At 38.0% G+C, this 23,132-nt stretch overlaps 1 protein-coding gene and 1 long non-coding RNA gene across 2 annotated transcripts in view; both read left to right on the top strand.

The window, feature by feature from the left end:
* LOC125001222 (NACHT, LRR and PYD domains-containing protein 3-like) overlaps positions 1-23,132 on the top strand; it is a 174,398-nt gene that overhangs the window by 16,075 nt on the left and 135,191 nt on the right. The window lies entirely within an intron of this gene.
* LOC125001070 lies at positions 878-2,122 on the top strand. Its single transcript, XR_007111480.1, has 3 exons — positions 878-1,099; positions 1,325-1,410; positions 1,485-2,122. It is a non-coding gene; the product is annotated as an uncharacterized LOC125001070 (long non-coding RNA).

Genomic DNA, 23,132 nt, shown 5'->3' with positions numbered 1-23,132 from the left:
TCTTGAGGTCTTTCATATATGATGGAGCTCGGCCTTTCAGAGTCTTGTATGTAAGGAGGAGGATTTTAAATTCAACTCTAGATTTTAAAGGGAGCCAATGAAGAGAAGCTAATACTGGAGTAATATGACCTCTCTTGCTGATTCCTGTCAGTGCTCTTGCTGCAGCGTTTTGAATCAATTGGAGGCTTTTAAAAGAGTATTTGGAGCCAGACAGTAACGAGTTACAATAATCCAGCCTGGAAGACACAAATGCATGGACTAGTTTTTCCGCATCACTCTGAGAGAGGATGTTCCTAATGTTGATGATATTACGAAGGTGAAAGAAAGCAGTCCTGGTCACCTGCTTTATTTGAGAATTAAAGGACATATCCTGGTCAAATATAACACCAAGGTTTTTCACAGTAGTACTGGAGGCCAAGGTAACGCCATCCAACAAAACCAGGTGATTAGATAATGAATCTCTGACATGTTTAGGGCCAAATACAATAACTTCTGTTGTCTGAGTTTAAAAGTAGAAAATTACAGGTCATCCGAGCCTTTATGTCTTTAAGGCGCTTGGAGTTTAACCAGCTGATTAGTTTCATCTGGTTTCATGGATTAATGCAGTAGATGCAGTTAAAAAGAAGAAATGTGAGAAGAATTTTATTATTATTATTATATTTATAAATATTATTATCATTCAGACAGATATTAGTCTTGGTTTTGTTGTACTTTTTTATATTGTTTAATTGTACAGTGCTAGCTGTAGTTCCCTGCTGTGACCACCGGAGGGCAGTAAACATACCTCGGACAGTTGTCGTTACTGACAGTGACCACTGGAGGGCAGTGATCGTGATGGTCTCTCTGTTGTTATTAAAGCGACATCATGTAATTCATCATTTCACCACCAGATGGAGACGAATCTCCATCACAGGTCATTTTAATGTCGAAGAAGCAGAAACCGGAAGTTATGAACAGGTGTTGGTTAATTAACCTGATTAATGTTAAGCTAGCAACGTAACTTCGGTCTCAAGTTAACGTTGTTTGTCCTAAAATGAAATAACTCGCGACTCTATGAAGAGGAAATTAAAGATATGTAGATATCGAGAGTTATGTCCAGGTACAGTCATATTTCGTGTTAAAGTTGACTTCCTGTTCGTGTTTAGCTGTTAGCTTTAAAGCTAATAGAGGAGGAGCTTGCGTTGTTTTGGTTAAGTTAAAATATTATGTAGCTTGACACCTAAAGGTAGATCCTGCAGGGATCCAGACCAGGATACATTCATGTTCACACCAAATGAATGAAAAAAATAATCTTTTTGTTGTCTTGTTTGTGTCTGACCAGCAGTCTGCAGCATAAAGACACTCAGTTCATCATAGAAACCAAAGGTGGACACGCAGTGTTTTATAATTCAGGCCTGGAACAACAGAGATGTGCGTTTTTATTTAATCAACTGTTGTAAATGATGTGAAGTCAAGAACAGTGACGTGATGTGTGTTTACTGCAGGTGGAGAACATGCTGATGGATCACCACAACCAGAGCAACTCAGGACGACACCACGACAAGAACCTGGGCAGATAAACTGTTGATGTCTCGTCTGTGACGTTAAAACGAGTTAAAATCTCTGATAAAAAAAAAAAAATAACAATAATAATTCACATATTTGATAAATAAAAGTCAGAAAAAGCTGCTGGACGTGTTTCTGTGGTTTTAAAGTGTTCAGGTCTTTGATTATGTTGAGATTCAAGAATCTGTCCAGTGAAGAAAAGATTTAATTCATAGATGAAACTCTAAAAATATTTCTTCTGCTCATGTGAATCTAAATCAAAGTTAAACTAAAGATCTCCACATGAACTCAAAGAGCTGTGGCTGTTAGAAGGTTCAGACATTTGGAGGTGGAGGGTTAGTGGCTGTAAAAACACTGAGAGACTGTGTCTTCAGTCTTCAGCTGCTTCACTGGTCCAACACTCAAAGCTTCTCCAGAGTCCAGAGGAGAGTCTGAGGTTGAGAGTCTTCAGGTTGAGGGAGTCACTGACTGAACGGCTCAGTGAGTCGGGAGTTGAATCAAGAGCTGAACGGCTCCTCAGAGGGGCGGAGTCTGTGGGAGGCGGAGCCAACTTTTTAACTTTTTCCAAAATCTGAAAAAAATCGCCAAAATTAGATGACAAATATACCAAAAAATGATGAAAAAGTGTGAGAAAGTGGCTCAGGGAGCAAGAAGAAGGGTTGGAGGTACAGAGGTTGTGGGTTCAACTCCCACAGAGACTCATTTTATTTTACAATGACAAGCATACAAGCTTATTTACAAAACCTGGTCTCGAACCTGCAACCTCCAGATTTGGAGGCTGCTTTTTAACGCACCGAGCTACTTCTCAACTTAAAACATAAAATTTTTAACTTCTATTTCTGGTTGAAGTGGCCAAAAGCTGAAAAAAGGCAACTACCCAGCTCCAGGCAGGAGCCAGCGGGCTCTGGGTTTTTAGTGTAGAGGTAAAGTAAAGGGTTTGATATCAGGAAGTCGGGGTTCAAGTCCCGTCCTTAACATTTTCCTGAGATTTTCATGTCCGAACCGTCAACTCCTGACTCAAATGACTGGGACGAGTCAGATGAACGACTCTTTCTCTGAAACCACTCAGGTGGTGAGGGCCGTCCTTCCTCTGGGTGAGGAGGACTTCCTTCAAGTCACTGTCTGACCTGGAGCTGAACACACAACCTCCAAAACTTCACCACCACACCTGAGAGACACGGTGGACGACACACAAACGTCCTTTTAAAGCCTCACACTGATGTTTCACCACAAAACCACCAGTTTAACAACAGGGACAAAACATTAGGAACAAAAATAATCACTCTTTAGTTTAATAAAAAGATTTTATTTTACCATAAAAAACAACAAATCACATTTTAATACAGTTTCCTGTGAGGAGTCACTGTGGAAGAACATTTTATCATTTAATAAAAATATTGCAAATTATATTCCATACTCATATTTTTGACTTCAGATAACACTGAACAACCTGAGATCTGCAATGACAATAAAGAATATTCTGTTCTAACAAAATAACTGTGAGTCTTAGTTTCTCTGCTGTTTCTGAGGTGACTGTGCTGACCTGAAGTCAGAAGGTTTCTCTGTGAAGCTCATGATGAGACCAGCTCTGAGGAAAGGTTCAGGATGAGAAGGAGACCAAGTCAGACCACGACTCATCTTCAGTTTTCACCTGGAAACTCATCTGAAAAATAAAAAGAGGGACGACACGTCCTGGATTCACACCTGAAAAATGACTGAACTCAGTCTAAATGACGTGAACACACACAAACAAACTAGAGGAGGAGGTTCCATGTGGAGTCAACCTCAGACCTTCATCATTTGTTCCTGTTGAAAAGTTAACGTACATGATGGAAAGTCAAGTTTCTGTTGGACGACACCTTATATGTTTTCAGTTTTATTTATATTTCTGCAGCACATTTTAACAAGCTCCATCTGATCTTAAAAATCACCCATGTTTCTATCATTTGAGATTTCAGTAACAGACTGAACTGACAGGAGGTTTATTTCTACAGTGAACACTTCAACAGCTTTGATACTTTAATTGTTAGTAGAATTGTTGATGAAATACAGAAAATCGTCTTTAAATCAACATTTATTTTGTCAGTTAATTATTTTTCTAAATGCAGCTGGATTTGACCAAAGAGTTTCAAATGTCCGATTTGTCCTGAACGCAGCGGACTGACCAGGAAGTGAAGACAGCAAAGCAGCAACACGTTGCCTCTGTCCGCGTGTTTCTTTCACGTTTCTCCAGTGAGTTGATCAACTGTGACTTAGTGGTGAACACTGAGACTGAGAGGAAGCAGCAGGTCAGTCTGCAGAGTCTGTTTTGACTCTTTAACCAGTGAATTGATGAGTCAGAGGCAGGAGGAGGCTCACTGCTCTGAAAACACACTCACCTGCGCAGGTGAACGCAGCCTGTTGATCAACACAAACACTGACACCAGACTAAAGGAGAGGAACCAGAGAAACGGTTTTACCTTCAGCAGCAGCAGGAGGAGGAGGAGGAGGAGGGGGAGTGATGAAGCTCAAATAAATCAGAGTTCCTCCTGATCCTGAACGATTTAATGAACCCAGAGGACAGGAAGTGTTTTTAAACTATCACCATCACTGCCCTCCAGTGGTCAGTGTCAGAAACTACAACTGTCCACATCCACAAACACTGATCCTCAAAGAGACTTTATGACTCATTTAGTGAGAAGAGAAAACCCAGTAGAGAAGGATGAGCTGGTGCTGAGGCTGGTGATCTAGAAATCTAAAGACAAACTTCCTTTGGTTAAACTTTGTGAATAGCTCAGTGAGGTGAGACGTCCTAGTAACTCCTCCTTGTTCTTAGGTCCTAGGTTCAACTCTAGGCTACTGACTTCTTTCTGTTGTTGCTTCTGAGGGAAGTGAACAATGAACACAAAAATAAAAAGTTGCACATCCAGGTTGAAGAGTAGCTCAGTGAGATCAGCTGTGGTTCTGTCTCTCAGTCTGAAACCAGTGGATCTGGGGTCGTGGCTCATGATGTTAAGTCTTTCCTCAGAGGTTCTGAAGGTTTAAGTTCAAGCCCTGGATGGTTCAGTCCATTTTAAATATTAATACCAAGATGAAAGACTGAAAAGATGCAAAAGTTAATGTGTTGTTGTCTCTGGTTCAGTGGTTCCTCTAAGGACTGGGAGGTTGTTGGTTTGATCCTTGGACAGTTTTATTTTAATGTCCAACATCCAGAGAAAAGACTAAAAAACCCTGATATAATCTGAACGTAGCAGCTTTTCTCTGGTGGCTTAAGGTGTTAGGTCAGTTCATTAATGTTCTGGAGACATGTGTTCAATCCCCAATGAGACCTTTTAGATTTAATCAACCACAGAAACAAACAGAAAAGCTCCAGGAAGAGCGAGAACATGTGTGGTCAGATAGCTCAGGCTGGTAGAGGACTTCTTGGAGAGTCCCAAGATGTAGGTTCAAATCTTATCGTAATCTATGAATTTTAGAGTCCAACGCTCAAAGTAGAGACTGAAAAGCTCCAAGAAACACCAGGAACATGCGGACAAATAGCTCAGACTGTTAGAAGAGTCTATGATGTTGTGTGAAGTCCATGGCGTTGCAAATTCTTATGACAGTTTGGGACGTTTGAACGATCAACACCCAAAGATACTGGTATGGAAAATGTCAATGAAAGGACGAGAAACCTGCAGTTAAATAGCTCAGAGAGTTGAATGGAGTGTTTGATACATTTTTTAATCTTGGGTTTCTTATCTTATGACAGTTGTGACTTTTAAAGTACCGGATTCAAAGTGACGATGACCAAAAGCGCTCTGAGTGAAGGTACAAAGTGTGAAGGGTTCTCGGTTTGCGTGTGGTGGTTCAAACCGCGGCTGGGATGTCGTCATGGAAATGGGTTAGGAAATAACGCAAGTTGTCGGTGCGCCTGGATCTATCTGTGTGGGTACTGTTGTAGCAAGGCTCGCAGGGGAGGGGGGGCCGGATGTCCTCACTGTGGTTTCTGATGAGGTAGTAAGGACGGTGGATATGTCTTCTAGAACTAAAGAGCAGATGGAGTTTTACAATGAGGGGGGTGGAGTCAGCATGAGTGGTGGAGCTAGTGGGTTAATGCGGACGGGGTCAAAAGGTGAAGTGGTGGTGCCCCTGGTGCAGTGGGGGGAGGAGTCACGGAGAGAGGAGTGGTTAATGGGTGGAGTCCAGTGTGTGGTGGGATGAGTCCAGTCGAGGGTGAGATGGGTTAATGGGCGGAGTCAGTGTGTGGTGGAGGAGTCAGGGACAGTGTGGGAGGTGTTAGGCTTAGGGGCGGGGGGTGGACGTCTGCAGAGGGGGCCTTTGCAATCTCCAATGAGGAACGGTATGCTAATTGCTATTTGCTTAATGGTATACAGTGGCGAATCGTTGATTCTACAGACAGTCTGTTATTGTTATTATTGATAATTGTATTTCTTTGATGTATTGTTTTTGAATAACAATACATGTGAAAACGCAATAAAAATTAAAATGATAATAAAAAATAATAAAAATGTCATAGTATAGTATGTCTATAAGAAACTCTTCCATATAGTTAACTTATAGGATAAAAATTTTAAAATTCTTTTATCTGTGTTGCATATGACAAAAACATCCAAACTTTAGTAGTTCATCAAGTAGAAGGTGTCTGAATTGGTGGCTCTTGTGTTGTGGTTGTGTCCTGTGTTGTTGCTTGATTTACTGGTTGGCTGGGGGAAAAGGAATATAACTTTCTTCACTAATTTTAGACTTTTATGAAATGATTGCACTAGGTAATGTCTGAGTTGAAGGTTTTAAGTGTGAACTCAGAGAAATATAAACATTCACATTCAGGTCTCATGCATTCACAGATTCATTTTAACCCAAACTGTTTGTTCCATGTGCTCCATCCACACACTGCCCAGGGTAGTGAGGCAGGACTGGCAACTGGTAGTGGACGATTCCAAACCATGATTTATAGGTGGGGTGTGGTGGACTGTACACTCGTCGAGAGTTGTATTAAGGGGTGTTTTGGTATGTTGTTCTCCTTGACTGTAAAACAGTATGTCAACATCTGTAGTTAAAAGGTTTAGTTTTACTGAACGGAGACAAACAAGTGATGACAAGACGTATGAGGAATATCAACGATGAGGAAACACTCAGAAAGGACTGTTGATGTGGCAGGAGTTTAATGATATTCAGTTGTGTATTTCTTTTTGTTTATTGTATTATTATGTGTGTTATTTTTCTACTACTGTTACATGTTGTTATTCTCATCATTACCTCTTTTTTCCTATAGATACAGCTCTTTTAAAGTGCACTGAATATGATGAATTGATACAATGTAATTGGAAACGTGATTCTGATTTTTTCATGAAAAACTTGGAACTCACAATTGCGTCCTGATGATATGATGGATGATTGTGTGCCTCTCACATGTTCACTGAGGAAACACAGAGCTGAAGGTTTACAGCATAACACTGGATCTTGTGTTGATTCAAAACTCTGGTTTACTACACTATAACCTTATATATGTTGTATGAACGGACTCAGACCAATCACACAGTCTTCAGTCTGGACTTTCCATGATCATGAAGCTGCTTCACTACGGAATCTTTTCTGTTTTGTTAGTTTTTACTCCAGATGTTCAGATGGGAGGGGGTTGGAATTCAGAGCTGAATGGACTAGATAATACAAGTGATCTCTGACAAACCTGCAGAAATCAGTCAGTTTATAAGTTAATTAGTCAAAGTTCATGGATCTGACTTATAATTTGAGTATGAATTATAAACTTGGTTCCTTTTACTGATTCTGAGCTTGAATGAGATAAATGCATTATATTTGTTTTTCAAAAAAAATAAAAAAAAAAAACTCCAACTTCATGGCACTGTTAGTAATTATAAAAATTCTATTTGATAACAATTTATTTCCATTTGTTCTTTCTGACTTGAGTTCATAGTTCTGAATATTTTTCGATAGTTAATTATTTCTATTTTGTTATATTTAATGTAATGTTAAAAATAATAACAGTCCTACTTGAAAAAAAGTTTCATTTTTAAGGTGTACTTCATTTTCATAGGAGGCCTCCACTACAGCAAAACAGTGGTTTAGACTTTTCGTTTATAATTGTACGGAGAAGTACTGTCGTTATTTAATTTTAGTTCACTTTACGATTTCACGTGTAATGACATGTTTCTGTTCACTAGAGGCAGCGACAATCGCTAGTCTGTGTGGGAGTCCACATCAAATAATCAGATGCGTCGTGAGCTTAAGGCTAGGCTAGGTTATGCTGGGTGCTAATTACAGCGGATTTTTCTGTGTCTGCTCTATTCAAACTTACTTATTCACAGAATGGACCACTCGGATTACACAGCTTCATGAGTCGAATCGCATTCGTCGTTGTAGTTTCGCATATTATATGGTCAACAAAATTAAAGCTTGCAGCACTTTTTCTACTGCGTCACGCCATCTTGCGCTTCGGCGAGGAACGGTCGCGCTATTCTACACTTGAAAATCGAGTGGGGTGGGGGCCCGTCTACATCGCATTCGGACGGTAAAAGCGTTTTGAGGGTTTTATGGGATGCATTCAAGTGCATCCGTAAAATCGGAAGTCTATATTTTCTTCTTATTTTCAATTTGTTGTTATTCATATAGTCATTTCTTTGTTGTTATTGTAACTACATTCTTATTTAGATGATTGATAACTAAGTGACAGAACAAATAATTATTGAAGGCATATGTCAGTTCAAATCATTTCAGCATAGTCAGATTTGATAAACTTAATTAGAAAAGTATCAAATTGTGTTCCGCGATACTTACAGATTCCACTCGTGGTGATTTTAAAATTTATTTCACTGCATACTTCTGTAAAGTGATGTTGAATTCTTATCCAATGAATGATGTTTTTGGGCAGATTAAAAAAATTATTATATAAAAAAACAAAACAAATTGTTTTCTGCAATAACTCACACCAAGATTATGTTCGACACCACCCCAGCTACCACTGTGATTCTTCAACATAATTCACTGCTTCTTTTTCAAGTAATACTTGTGTGAAGTATGCTCATGAATGATGTTTATGAGCAGATTAAAAAAAATAATTTACAAAAACTAATCAATTGTTTTATGCAAGATCCAAAAGATTCTTATTCTTACACGTCCCCCAGCTCCACTGTAGTGATTTTCAACATATTTCACACGTGCATCATTTTCAGATATAACTCGCGTTTGTAATTTGGACTCAATGAAATGATGCACATGGGCAGATTTAATAAAAATTATTAAAAAAAACTATAAACATTTTTTTCTGCCAACTCCACCAGATTCTGTTATACATGCATCTGCTACCACTGTAGTGATTTTCAACTTATTTCACTGCATCACTTTCTGATAATGTGATGTTGAAAATTATATACCAATGACAATGATGTATTGGGGCTGTTTAAAAAAAATATTAAAAAAAACAAAACTAAATTGTTTTCTGCAAACTCAACAAGATTCTTGTTCTACTTGCAACAAGCTACCATCTGTAGTGATTTTCAACTTTAGTTCACTGAATCATTTTTCTAAATAAATTTGGATGATGAAATCATACCCAATGTATGTTTTATGTGTATATGAGAAGATTTAAAAATATAATTTAAAAAATAACATATCAATTGTTTTCTGCAAAATCCACCAGATTTCTTGTTATACTTGTCCCCAGATACCAACAAATTTAAACAATTGATTTATTTTTTTATTTATAATTTTTTTGTAAATCTGCCCATATACATCATTCATTTGGTTTGTATTCATAACATAACATTTTCAGAAATGGATGCCAGTGACTTATGTTGAAATATCACCACAGTGGTAGCTGGAGGCGTGTATTAGAACACCGAATCTGGTGGAGTTTGCAGAAAACAATTTGTTTAGTTTTTTTAATTATTTTTTTTCTTGCTCATATACATCATTCATTGGGTATGAATTTAATCATCCAATTATTTGAAAATGGTTGCAGTGAAATAAGTTGAAATCCACTACAGTGGTAGCTGGGGGCGTGTAGAACATGAATAAGGTGGAGTTTGCAGAAAACTATTTGTTTTGTGTTTTTTAATAATTTTTTTTAATCTGCCCATATACATCATTTCATTGGGTTTATGATTTCAACACGAGTTTTATTTTTGTAAATGATGCAGTGATTTAGGTTGAAAATCACCACAGTGGTAGCTGGGGCCCATGTAGAACACGAATCTGGTTGCCTTTGCAGAAACACAATTAGTTTATTTTTTAAAATATTTTTTTATCTGACCTATACATCACTAATTGGTTATGTATTCAACATCACATTTTCAGGAAATGATACAGTGAAATAAGTTGAAAATCACCACAGTGGTAGCTGGGTTGCATGTAGAACAAGAATCTTGGTGGAGTTGCAGAAAACCATTTGTTTTGTTTTTTTAATTATTTTTTTATTTATGCCCCTTTATACATCATTCATTGGGTATGATATTCTACACGAGTTTATTTGAAATGATGCAGTGAATTATGTTGAAATTCACTACAAGTGGTAGCTGGTTGATGTAGAACTAGTATCTGGGTGTGGAGTTTGCAGAAAAACAATTTGTTCGTTTTTTTAATTATTTTTTTAATCTGCACAGTTACATCATCAGTTGGGTATGATTTTCAACACGAGTTTATTTGAAAATGATGCAGTGATTTATGTGAAAATCTATACAGTGGTTGATGGTTGCATGTAGATGAGATACAAGATTCTGGTGGATGTTTGCAGACAAACAATTTGTTTTGTTTTTTTTAATTATTTTTTAATCTGCCCATATACATAATTCATTGGTATGATTTTCATCATTCCGATTATTTGAAAAGATTGCAGTGAATTTATGTTGAAAATTCCATACAGTGGTTGCTGGGGGTTGGAGTGTGTGTAGATCAAGTATCTGGTTGGAAGTCTTGCAGGAAAACTCATTTTGTTTTGTTTTTTTATTATTTTTTTAATTATGATTATACTTATTCTATGGGGTATGATTTCAACACGAGTTTATTTGAAATGATGCAGTAGAAATAAGTTGAAAATCACTACAGTGGTAGCTTGGGGCGTGTTAGGATAACAAGAATCGGTGGAGTTTGCAGAAAACAATTTGTTTTATTTTTTTTAATAATTTTATTAATTGACCATATTCATCACTCATTGGATATGAATTAACATCAATTTATCAGATAAGTATGCAGTTGAAATATGTTGAAATTCTCATACAGTGGTTGCTGGGGGACGTGTAGAAGAAGAATATGCACTTGAATGCACCATAAAAAGCTCAAACGCTTACCGTCCGTGCGATGTAGACGGGCATCTCGATTTTCAAGTGTAGATAGCGCGACCGTGCTCGACGAATGCGGCAGATGGCGTGACTGCAGTATTTCAAAGGAGCGCGCGGAACATGTGTCTCTCACTTTGTGCTTCTTGAATGAATAACCAAAACTCAACAGGCTCGGCTGCGTGCTGCTTTTGTAACAAAATATCCGCCCCTTAATGACCAAAAAAAACAACTTTGTGAGGGAGTGTGTCGCCCCTGTTTCGACTCAGTGTCTCTTTTCTCTTTGATGAATGCAGCTGTAACAACTGCCGCTGGCCACACGCCCCTGAGTAACGCGTACTTGGTATACTCTTCGTACCAGTGCGTCAATTACGTATGTCTGTGACACATTATAAGTACTGTTTTATTATTTTATTTACCTCCTAATTCATGACTAAAAGACACAAATCAATAAATCCTCTATTTCTTATCAAACATTTAAATGATCACTAAAATGCATCAACCTGATTTAATTAATACATTTATTCAAGTTATTTTTCTACTATAGTATTTCAACGTTTTAATAATATACTCACTTCTTGTCAAATTTCCCATCATTTACTTTACCAACACAGCATCAAGCATTTACTCATTGTATTGCATATGCTGCTTCTTTTGATTTACAATAAAAGATGTCATGAATAAAATTGTGCCGTCCACAACATCACTGTTACTATGTAAATTTTATTTTTATTTGTTTTATTGAAAAACATTTAAAAATTGCATAAATCTTTTCTCAAGAAAAATGCAGATTTCCTGAACTTTGACTTCTATAAATTTCTCTTTTATATAAGAACGTTTCCCACTTTTTTACTTTATATTTTATGTGGTCTTTTCAATTGGTTTCATGAACAAGATAAAAGAAACACACAAGAAAAACGCCTTTTCCATGTAGATGAACTGTTTGCTGAAGTGCTAAAATGTTAATACACATCGTATACTGTTTAATTTATTAACAATAATAATTATCTATTATTCAGCCCTGACTCCATGAAGGTCTTTAGTGGAGATTTGGCTCCATATAGTGGGAAAAAATTCAAGAGGTAATGGATTGTATTTGTTGGTGCAGTTACAAGAGATTGATTGCAGCTCTGTTGATGAGGTTGAATGAGAAAACATTGTGGGGCATGAAGCTCTCCTCTTGGACTCCAATATCCCAAGTTACTTGGTCCAGTCAGTGTCTCATTTCACACAAGCTGGCTGCTGATCTCAAACACTTGGTTCATCAGGACTCAGCGCACATCATTCTCAGCTCAAAATACCGTCCTGTTTAGAGTATGACTCCCAGTATTAGAGAGAGAAGAAAGAAGAGTAGAGAGGGAGATGATTTAGTGTTTCCAGAGACCTCTTTTCATCAGGTTGTTCAGACAGTGATGCAGCACATCCAGTATAAGTGCTGCTTGGGACTTCAGTCACTGTTCAGAGCAGCTGTGGAGCACAGCCTGCTTCCTTTCAGCTTCATGGTTAAACGTGTTGGAGCGGGATGCTCACAGTCCGCAACAGACTTTTGCATCAGTCTGTTTCCTCTGCACCACATTGCTCTCAAGTTCACAGAGGGAAATAAACATGCTGTGAGTCATCAACGCTTCATTTCTGCACAAACACTTTAGTGATGGATTTCCAGCTATTACCAATTTCAATTATAGTGTATGAGTTTGTTGATGGTCTTCCTCATGTGTTTCTGAAGCTCTGCTGACTAAGTAACATTGAAAATATCATTGTTGAAACTTTGACAGTGATACTGATGTGTTGAATGGACTCAGCGGAGGGTTCTGCTTCTGTTGAGAGGACCACATGGTTACGTAAATGGTATGATGGTTACTGTGATTTACTGGCTTCAGTCAGGACTGATTCAGATGAAACTGATCAGTTGTTTAGTTTTGAGGTGACGAGAACAAAGAGTATGAGTTCAGATCTGATGAATGAGGACCACTGTCTCTATTCATATAGTAAGGCTGTCAGATGGAATCCACATTTATTTCCTGAAAACATCAACACAACAAGCTTCAGGATGATCTGATTGTCTGAATGTTGTCTATGTTCTTCTGTACAGTCTGTCTCCATTTCTCCTTGACAGCATTCTCTGAAGAAAACAGCAGCCAGGTTGACAGGAATAACACTTTAGATTCTGTGTCTAGTACAAAACTACTGGAAAAAAGAATGAACTGACCTCCAAACACTCCACTAAACTAAAGCGTCTCAGTCTATCAGTTATTGGACTCTTCACAGATCAAGAAGCTGCTTAACTCTGAATCCTGCAGCGTTGTTGTATCACAGGTCCAGATGTTTCAGTTACGGGAGGGGTTGGACTGTCAGTGCTGGACCAGAGAATCACAGCTGATCTTTGACAACCTGCAAAACTCAATACTGAAATATAAATAGAATAAATGTTGGTTAATAAAATCACTGATATCAATCAGATGTGTTCGGTTTTAATGTTCACGATCAACATTACTACGTCCTAATCAATGAGCTGTTCTCTAAAAGGAGTAGAGTGACTTTGTCCTTTTGTTATTGGGATCATTCATCATGTCAGCCTTCTACAACATATCCAAATCATCAACACAACATTCAGACAAAATATTCTTGTCAAAAACATCTATAACATGCTGCATGGATATGGATGTGTGTGTTTGTGTGTGTGTGTTTCTGGTTACAGATTGTGATGATTAACACAAATATATTACACATTCTATTTTCGTTAAAAAACAAAAACAGAAACTTTGTTTCGGAAATGGGCAAAAAACAATCAACAAAAAAACAACATGTCGTTCTGTTGATGGATGAAATTGGAAGAAACAAAAAGAACTAAAGGGATTTGTAGAATAGAACTGAAAACTATGACTTTAAATTCTATTGAAACATAGTTAAGTTCTGTTTGTAATGAAACAAATCTGTTCCACAATAGTAATCAGACATCCTGTGAACAGACCCAGAGTCTCCAGTATACAGTCTGGAATCTACAAGGAAAAACACAAAGGTGTTGCTCTCCTGGATCCTGCAGGTTGTTTCAATTCAGGGTCCAGATGTTTCAGATGGGAGGGGTTGGACTTCAGGGCTGAGACCAGAGAAACACAGATGTTCCTGACAATCATGCTCCAACTTCAATATGATTAATGAAATATAATGATGTTTTTTTAATTCATTGATAATCAATCAGATGTGTTCAGGTTTTAATGTTAAGAATCAACATTTACTACGTCCTATTAATGAGCTGTTTTCTAAAATGAGTTGAGGCATGAGTGGACTGTGTCGCTTGTGTTATTGTGGTTATGGTCCAATTCTGACACAATAAAAGTAAATTATTCAATAACTAAAGAAACTAATTATATATCTATATATAAATTAATTACAATACCTAAATAAATGACCTGAATGCAATTTATTTATGTATTTTATCCATTGATTTTTTTATTGATGCACCAAGTTCACTATGCACAACAATTTTTCTTCAGATGTGGGGGGCTGGTCACTCTGAAAAAAAAAGAAGTGAATAGTACTGTTTCTTTTGTATGCGTGAGAAGAAGGTGATACACTACAAACTACATGTACTGAGAACGGACTTCCAAATACTCCATTACTGTTTAATTCTACTGTATGAATGCAATGTATGAAAGTACTAGCTTGTCAAAGTCACTTATCATCTGTATGTCACATATCTGACGTTTACTGCAAAGATAAGTGCACGAATTAGTTTGAGAATGGTCTGTGAGTTACTGGGTCACATTAAGTCCTTTTAAACAGTGAGAGTGGAGCCGTTAGTGGCAGAAGACATGGTCAAGCACTGGATGCACTTCCTCAAATAACTGAGGGTGGACGCTTTGAGCTTGTGTTTGTACCAATTGCTAAATGCAAACAAGTTTATCAGACAGGGTCCACTGCAAAAGGAAAAGTAGTCCTGACTGACACTGTTGACTTTCTGCCACATATGACTTAGTGCCTAGGGCTCCAGCTGCCGGTTGCTGCGGCTATTTCTTATCAAGCTACCTGGCTGTGTGAAAAGCTGTGCAGTCTATCCGTGGCACTCATGTCGGTGTAACAGCCCCCCCTCAATTCTCAATATCACTTTGTTGATGCAACAACAATAAATAGTAATTTATGACATATTTTAGGATATTTATTTAATTTTTATATTCTTTATTTATGGCAGGTTTTTATTTATTTATGTTTTTATTGTGGTGACACAACATTCAGCAAATATTCATGTCAACACCATCAAGAACATGTGCAGGGATCTGGATGTGTGTGTTGTGTGTTGTGCGGGATGTAGTTCTGGACTGTTTATCAATTACTAATATTATTTCTAAAAACAAACTGTTTTTTTGTTTCTTTACTTTTTTTACTTAACAACAATTTTATTGCTGAAAAATAACATGTGTTTGGAGATTTTAGACTAAATTTAGGAATAGAAAAAATTTGACAACTAAGGATATGAAGCTAGGAACTGATAAACTAAGACTCTTTAGTTCTGTGTCCATGAACATAAATTAAGTTCAGTTGTAATAAACAAAAAAGATCCATCAATAGTAACAGACATCCATGTGAACTGACCCCAGAGTCACCAGTCTACAGTCTGGACTTCCCTGAAAAACCTCACAGATGTTTTCTCTCTGAATCCTCAAGTTGTTGTTGATACTCAGCTCTGATGTTAAGGATGGGAGGGTTGGACTTCAGAGCTGAGACCAGATAATCACAGTCTGATTCTGAAACCTGCAGTAAACTCAATCTGAATAAAGAATAAAATATGTTAATAATAATCATTTTGATTATCAATATGAGGTGTTAGGTTTTAATGTTCAGATCAACATTACTACGTCCTATTCAAATTGAGCTGTTCTACTAAAAGATGAGTTGATGGACTGTTGTCCTTGGGTTATTGTGGATCATCATCTTGTCCAGCCATTATACACACATCATCCAAACATCATACATCATAATTCAGACAACTATTTCATGTCTAACACACATCAATAATTGCTGCTGAACCTCAGTCAAGTCTCTAAGTACAGGATCAATTTCAAATCACACATGTTGAAAAACAATCTGTTCTTTGTTCATTTGGATTCCATGACCTTATTCTTCCTGTATTTGGTTATATAATGTAGGTTGGTGTCGTTAAATTGTTAAAGGACAAGTTCATATTTTACAAAGTCTGTATTCTAACAATCAGTCACATGTCAGATGATCATTACAAAGTTCTTCTGAATTCGCTTTACTGTCCACACTGACTGTGAAGTGGTCTTATTCCTAAACACAAACGACACTGAAGAAAATTGACTTGATGAGTATTCTACACAGACAGTTATTGAACAGATAGATGATTTCCTGACTCCAATAACTCTTTAAATGTGCATGTGAACACTAGAATGGTACTGATTTGAGATCAGTTCCGACACCACCGTGACTGAGGAGACACATGCTGATTTATTAACAACTTGTGCTCCTTCATTTTAACCATCTGTTGCTGCTACATTTTTCTATCTGTCAATCCTGACAATGAGAACTGTTTAATGTGATATAATACATTCAGTGAATGTCATCAGAGTCTCAGTCTACAGTTTGGACTCTCAGTCCATCATACATGATGCTTCACTCCTGAATCCTGACTGTTCTTGGGACTCAGGTCCAACTCTGGTAAGATGGGAGGGGTTGGCAGCAGGAAGCATGAGGCCACAACTTCACAGTGTCTCTCTGAGAGTTCACAGCCCGGAAAATCTGTCATGACACATTTATAAAAACATGATAATTTGAATGAAGAAACTTTATTATTTACTTACATGCATTTGATAATATACTGTTGGACTCATCCTGTTTGACATTATTGTTTTTTCAAAATCTGTGTTTCTGCTTTCTTATTCCGACATGACTCAATAATTCTCATCAGTTTCTCTTAAACCTGCAGACTTTTAAACTTTGTTTTGTTTTAATCTGCAAATGACATGAGATAAATGGAGTTACATTGAGGCTTCTTCCACTCAGTCTGTCAGTGTTGATCTGATCTAATGTCTGGGACTCCATAAGTCATCTTGATTAAAACGATTTTAAAATATGTTGGAAATCGTCCCTTAAAGGCACATTTAGAAAAGATTAAAATTAAATTATTCAACAGACAGCTCTGATTATCCTGTATTACAAATAAAGGAAGATAAAAGTAAGAAAAAATAATATTAAGTATTAGAAATAAATCTGTAAACAAAATAAATGTGATATGTATGTTTGCAAGAAACAGTTTAACTAGGGTATAAATTTTATTAGTTAAAGAAACTAAACTAATTAAAAAATAGCTGATTTATGATGTAATCACATCTGGACTCACTGAGCCTTTCTACAGTTACCATCACAGCTGGAATCTGTCTCCGTCGTCCCTCCCATGATGTGGTGAACTCTTCAGGTAGCAACTATCCAGAACCTCCTCTGCATCTGCAGTTGTCGGCAAGAGCTGGACAGTGGATCTCAGAGAGTTTCTTTCTGATCTGTTCTCTCGACTTCAGGAACTCTTGGATCTCTGATGTACTGAGAGGTCGTTCATATCCATTCAGACAGTGGAAGATGTGATGTTTCGTACAGGAGTAATGTTGGTCATGTTCATCTTCTTCAGGTTGTTGATGGATCTTCTCTGGATGATTTCTGGGAATTGTTCTCTGTTGATCGCCCAGCTGACCTCTTATACGAGTCTCTGGTTGGAGCTGCAGACAGACGCCATGAAGAAGCGAAAAACTACCCATTCAGGTCAAGGTGTCCTTTTTTACTCTGCAGGGGGGGATTTCTCCATGACTTGGTTCAGGAAGACATCCAGAGTTGAGTCATGTAGTTTTGTCACCTGGTAGTCCTCCAGCACCTCTGTCTTCCTGTCGGTGTAACAGTGGATCATGTAGACTGGCTGCCAGAAACTCCTGAACATCAGCAATCGGACGAAGCAGAAAACACTCTTGTGTCCTGGTACAGTCCTCTCTCCTCTTTAAGATCTGTGTCAACACTCCTGAGTACACTGAGGCTGTTTTCTGATATCGATGCCACACTCTGTAAGTACTGAATCATAGAAGATCAAGGTTTCCTTTTCAGCAATCTGATCCAAAGACAGTTTTCCCAGAGACTCAATCATCTCCCTGCTCTCTGGACTCCAGTTGTGGATCTGTCTCAGAGCCTCAATCATACTTGACTTCTTCCACTTTGGTATGAACCATCAGGAAGTGGATGTACATCTCAGTCAGGGTCTTGGGCAGCTCTCCTCTCTAATCTGGTTTCAAACTCATACGCATGAAAACTGTAGCAGAGATCCAGAAGAAGACTGGGATGTGACACTCATTGATGTGGAGGCTTAGTGATGTTCTTGATGTGGGAGCTGTTGCTGGCTGGCCAGATCCTTATCTCTGAATCTCTTTCCTGAAGTACTCATCTTCTGGGGGTCAGTGAAACCTGCTGACCTCTGTCACCATGTCAACACCACTAGGAGGATCTGATTGGCTGCTGCAGGTCGTGTGGTTATCACAGAGGTGAGCAGAGGGAAGCAGTTCTCCCCTGTTGAGTTTGTCAGCAGCACATCACAATGAGTGGACTTTGTAAAACATCAGTCTGGATCTAGTGTTGTGGAAGTCCAGGAGGAAGTCGACACTCATCCTGACCGTCAAAGTTGAACACAACATGGAACTCTTCAAACTGCAGATTCCTGCTTCTTTGGTATTCAGTGATGCATGTCGATGTACAAGTTAACACCCAAGCTGAACTTCTCTCTATTTCAACACATTCAGGCTCTCTGAAAGTGGGGCCAATGGAAATGTGAAGTGGATGTGCCTGGTTGGCTTTGTCTTCTGCCCAGTCCAGGAGTGATATTTCTGTGTGTTAAGACTGTTTTTCCCTATGCCAGGCCACTCCCTTTGTCATCACTCTTCTGATTGGTCCATGTCTGTCAAGGTGAGGCTTTAATGATGTATCCTGGTCTGATGGTTGTTTCTGGTCTGTTAGTTTCCTGGTTGCTGTTTCAATCTGTCATGGACTCATGTTCATCATTTGACCTTTGCTTGTCTCTCCTCTGTGATGTCAGGTGCTCTGTGTTGATCTCATCAGATGAAGTTGACTTTCCTGCTTTAGCAATCCCCTCAAACACCACACTGCGAACTTCTCCTTCAGACCTAGATTTAGTTCACGTCGACAAACTGGGCATAAAAGTCTGATGAACAAACAAAAATAGGATCAGTGAGTAAATTTACAACAGTTCCTGAAAGAATGAGTGTATATACAGTTACTTGTTCCTTCTCTAGAGTTATTACTATATGTTTAGTTCATTCTATCGGTTTCAATGTCTTAGAAATACTCTTACTTCTCTCTAGACGATCAACCAGCCCTCCTGCTTAGTTCTACTCAGGAAGTTCTGTGTGATATTCACAAATGCCTCTCTGTGCTACCTCACTCTGCTCTTCATCCTCACCCTCCATACAACTCCTCATCCTCCCTCTGAACTCTCTATGCAATTCTGGGTTATATGGACTCAGGATCCCTCTGAATACTTTCTTCAGCTCATTCTTCACAAAAGTCACAATGTGGTCCTCCAGCAGCTGGACAGAAAACAATCTGGAATGACAACCAGACTGAAATCATTGGAACAAACAGCAAGATCCTTGTTGGACAGACTGACTGTCACTGGTCTACAAAGAGCAGCTGGAGATGATGGAAAGTTATTGTTGTCCATGTACAGACCTTAAATTGGAGGTCCAGCTGTGTTTGATGCTGATGAACAGACTGATCACTAGAGAACATTTTAAAATCTGCTGCATTCAACTTGTGGAATGAATCATACAACAATTAGTTCAATCATTCAGTCATCAGAGACCAACATGAAATGTTCATGAAGTGATATCTGGATGTGAAGTAAATCAGATGACTCCTTGTAGTCATTAATGTTGATTATTCCTTTCTGATACCACCGTGAATCAACAGCTTTGCAAGCTCTTGCTTCTTGATTTTGGTAGTCACTAACTGTATTTACATTCTGATTTTCTGGACATAATTCTGGTTTCATTTGCTCTCTTGAATGGAATAGTGTTAATGTTGATCTTTATAACGAGTCAGTCAGGGTGCAGGTTATGGTTGTCTTGTTTCTTCTTATCACTTTCTCTGAGATAAACACAGGATGACTCTCACTGGACACACTGATATCAAGTCTTGACTGATACTGACACTTGTAATGATTCATACACAGTCAGCTCCTCGGTTTCCTCTTCATTAAAAATACATTTCTTACACTGAATGATCTCTTTATTTTATCAATTTTTTTCATTTTTAATGGATGGAGACTCTGGCTTTGCATCAATTTCATCATGGTTGCAAACCATATAACCCATATATTCTGAATGGGGTCCAGGAGGAATTTGAACTAATGAGATGTTTGAACAGGTTCCCAAACATCACAACAAGACACAATTAAAAAAAAATAACCCAAACAATTTCAACTTAAGTCACAACTTACCTTTTAGAGTCAAATGTTACTTGGACGATACCATGGACCGTCACTCTTCATAGATACACTGCTGGGGTTCAGGTTTGGGTGTGAGCTTAGTTTTAGGTTCAGGGTATTCTGGTGGTCTGATAGATCCTGACAGACAAAGAAGAGACAAATTACTAACAGCAGAATGTTTAATAACACAGACATTTCTTTATATAATATTCTTATCAAACGTGAGGATTTCGTCTCACTGTGACATGGCTACACAATACTTAGAAAAAGCTTCATCTGTCAGACAGATTTTATTCACACACAAAAAAAAAAAAAAAAAAAAATAAAAAAACAACAGCAATAAGGGATGCTGGTACATGTTCCAAAACTCCACAACAAGACACATTTTAAACGAAAAACATAAAAATTTTCAAACTTAAATCGCAATTTTCCTCTGGGGTTAAATGTTTTTGGGACGATTGCATGGACCCGCACTCTTAATAGGACACATACTGGGACGTTTCTTTGGGGTTAGGCGATATAAAGGCGGTCACCTAGAGTGCCATCTGCTGGAGGGGCGCCGCCACTGGCCTCGAGGAAAAAAAAATAATTAAATACAGTAAAATAAATATAATTTCCGACTGCACAGTCGGCCCTCCTCTGCGTGTTCTCTCTAGAAAATTATAAATATTAATGAATAAATAAAACAATGATGTTCCTAAATTGTGGTGCTGCTTGAGTCACAGACATGTGATGGTTTTGTTATTTATGAAAAGGCCGTCCAAGTCCCTATCAAGCCTTAGGGTGCACCAGGACCGAAAGAGATTGTAAAGAGGAGGAGAAGAGGAAGTTGGGAATATGGAAGGTTAAAATGAGGCTGTACCATTTTTGTTTTATTTTATTTGAAACCGTGTTTAGTGTGAAAAGTTTACTGTTTGTTTATGTTGAGTTTGCATCGTTTTCTACACAGTTATATATCTGCCTGTAGTACGGTCTGGGTTTAGAAATTTTATTTTATTGTTTCATCACGTCATCATTATGTTTTGGTCGAGTTGAAAATTAATTTTTTTCATACTCTTCACTAGTACAACAACAGTGTGCCACTGACAACAGATTGCTGCTGATGGTGGTGCTTAGTTCTACTGCCTCATCATGTTTGATATTGTGCTGAAATTTCATTAGCAATGTGATGAAATGCAATCTGCAAGCAGTGTTTATTTTATTATTTTTATTAGTATTATTATTATTTTACTTCGAGTTGCTTGTAATGGTAATACGTTTACTCTTGTTATGATGCACTCAAACTGCTTTCTGGAGAGGAGCCTTCTGATCACACATCCACACAAACACCACCGTGTTAGTAATACAGACTCCGGTGAGTTAATCTCGTCTAGGGCACTAAGATTAGGGAGAGAGTCAGCCTGGACAACACTGCTGGGTTCCTGTTTTGGGTTTTGAGCTTAGTGTTAGTGTTCAGGGTTATTCTGGTGTTTGTGGATCCTGACAAAGAACCGAGTCAAATTACTGACAGCAGAATGTGTCTAATTTCAGTACATTTCTTCAATTCTTACATTTTATGAAGTGAGGAATTCTTATCACTGTGACGGCTACACAATTCTTAGAAAAAAGCCTTTCTTCTATGAACAGATATTATTCACAACAAACACACATCAATGAAGATGTTGAGTTGCACATTGTTCCCAAACCTCAACAACGGTCACAGTTAAAACACCAAACACTAAACTTTTTCAAGATTGTCACAACTTACCTTCTGGAGTCAAATGTTATTGGACGGATGAATGGAACCCGGCACTATTCATAGACCACACAGTGGGTTCAGGTTTAGGTTTACGTTCTGGTGTTTCCATGGACACTGACAAGAGAGAGAAGGAAACTTTTAGTCCACAGCCACAGAAGCTGTGTGTGAGATTGTGGAGTTTTAAGATGTCGTGAAATGTGGAAAGACACTAATGTTGTTTCAACACACCCAGAGTTCTTCATCTCACTCTGTGCCTCACTCATCTTCAGGAACATCTCATCTTGACTCTCTCACATTCGGGTTTAGAGGGAGGGACTCCCTCCTCTCTGTCCTCTCATGAACCATTCTGCTGGATTCACATCAGCTCACACACACTTTCCATACCTTCAAATGCAGGAGGCAAACAAATCATCCAAAGAATAATTAACATTCAATAGACACTGACTTTTGTTTTGTTTTTTACTGGAGACGTCCAGAGTTCAACACAACTAAAGAAGTGGTTTACAACTTTCAATTTACTTTAATACACTTTACGCTTTTTTATCTGATGCTGTTGAAAGGTGTGTTTAGTTTGTACTTTGAATCGAAGATAGTCGCCACTAATATCTAAACATATGATATAAACATAGGAAAATACACTACTTTAACCCATTTCAACACATGTTTAAGAGAAATATCATATATTAGTGTACTCTGTAGTATTGGAGGAAAATGCACCTTCACACACAAGTTACAAATTCAAACATCCTGAAAACAACTTCATACATATAAGACAAATGTTTTAATGTCAGATCTAGATCACTGATCTTTTTAACTGACTACGTTATTAGATTGACATACATAACACCGCGGGCTGTGTTCATCTGATGAACGATGTTGGTAGGTGTAAATTTATTCTGAATTCCTACTGAGTCTGATGTCTATGTATTTCTTTAAAGAGATGAAGGGTGTGAATACTAATCTAACAAAACATCAACCTCTCTCTATAACACAGTCTCTGAATCAAAAGTCAGTCGTTTCATTTTACACATTTACTCGTTTCTTCATCTCTTAGAAAAACAAGAGTCAGAAGGCTCCCAGTGTCAAGGTT

The sequence above is a fragment of the Mugil cephalus genome, chromosome 23 (genome assembly GCF_022458985.1).
Source record: "Mugil cephalus isolate CIBA_MC_2020 chromosome 23, CIBA_Mcephalus_1.1, whole genome shotgun sequence".
NCBI lineage: Eukaryota > Metazoa > Chordata > Actinopteri > Mugiliformes > Mugilidae > Mugil > Mugil cephalus.
This window is presented reverse-complemented; position numbering and strand designations above follow the sequence as displayed.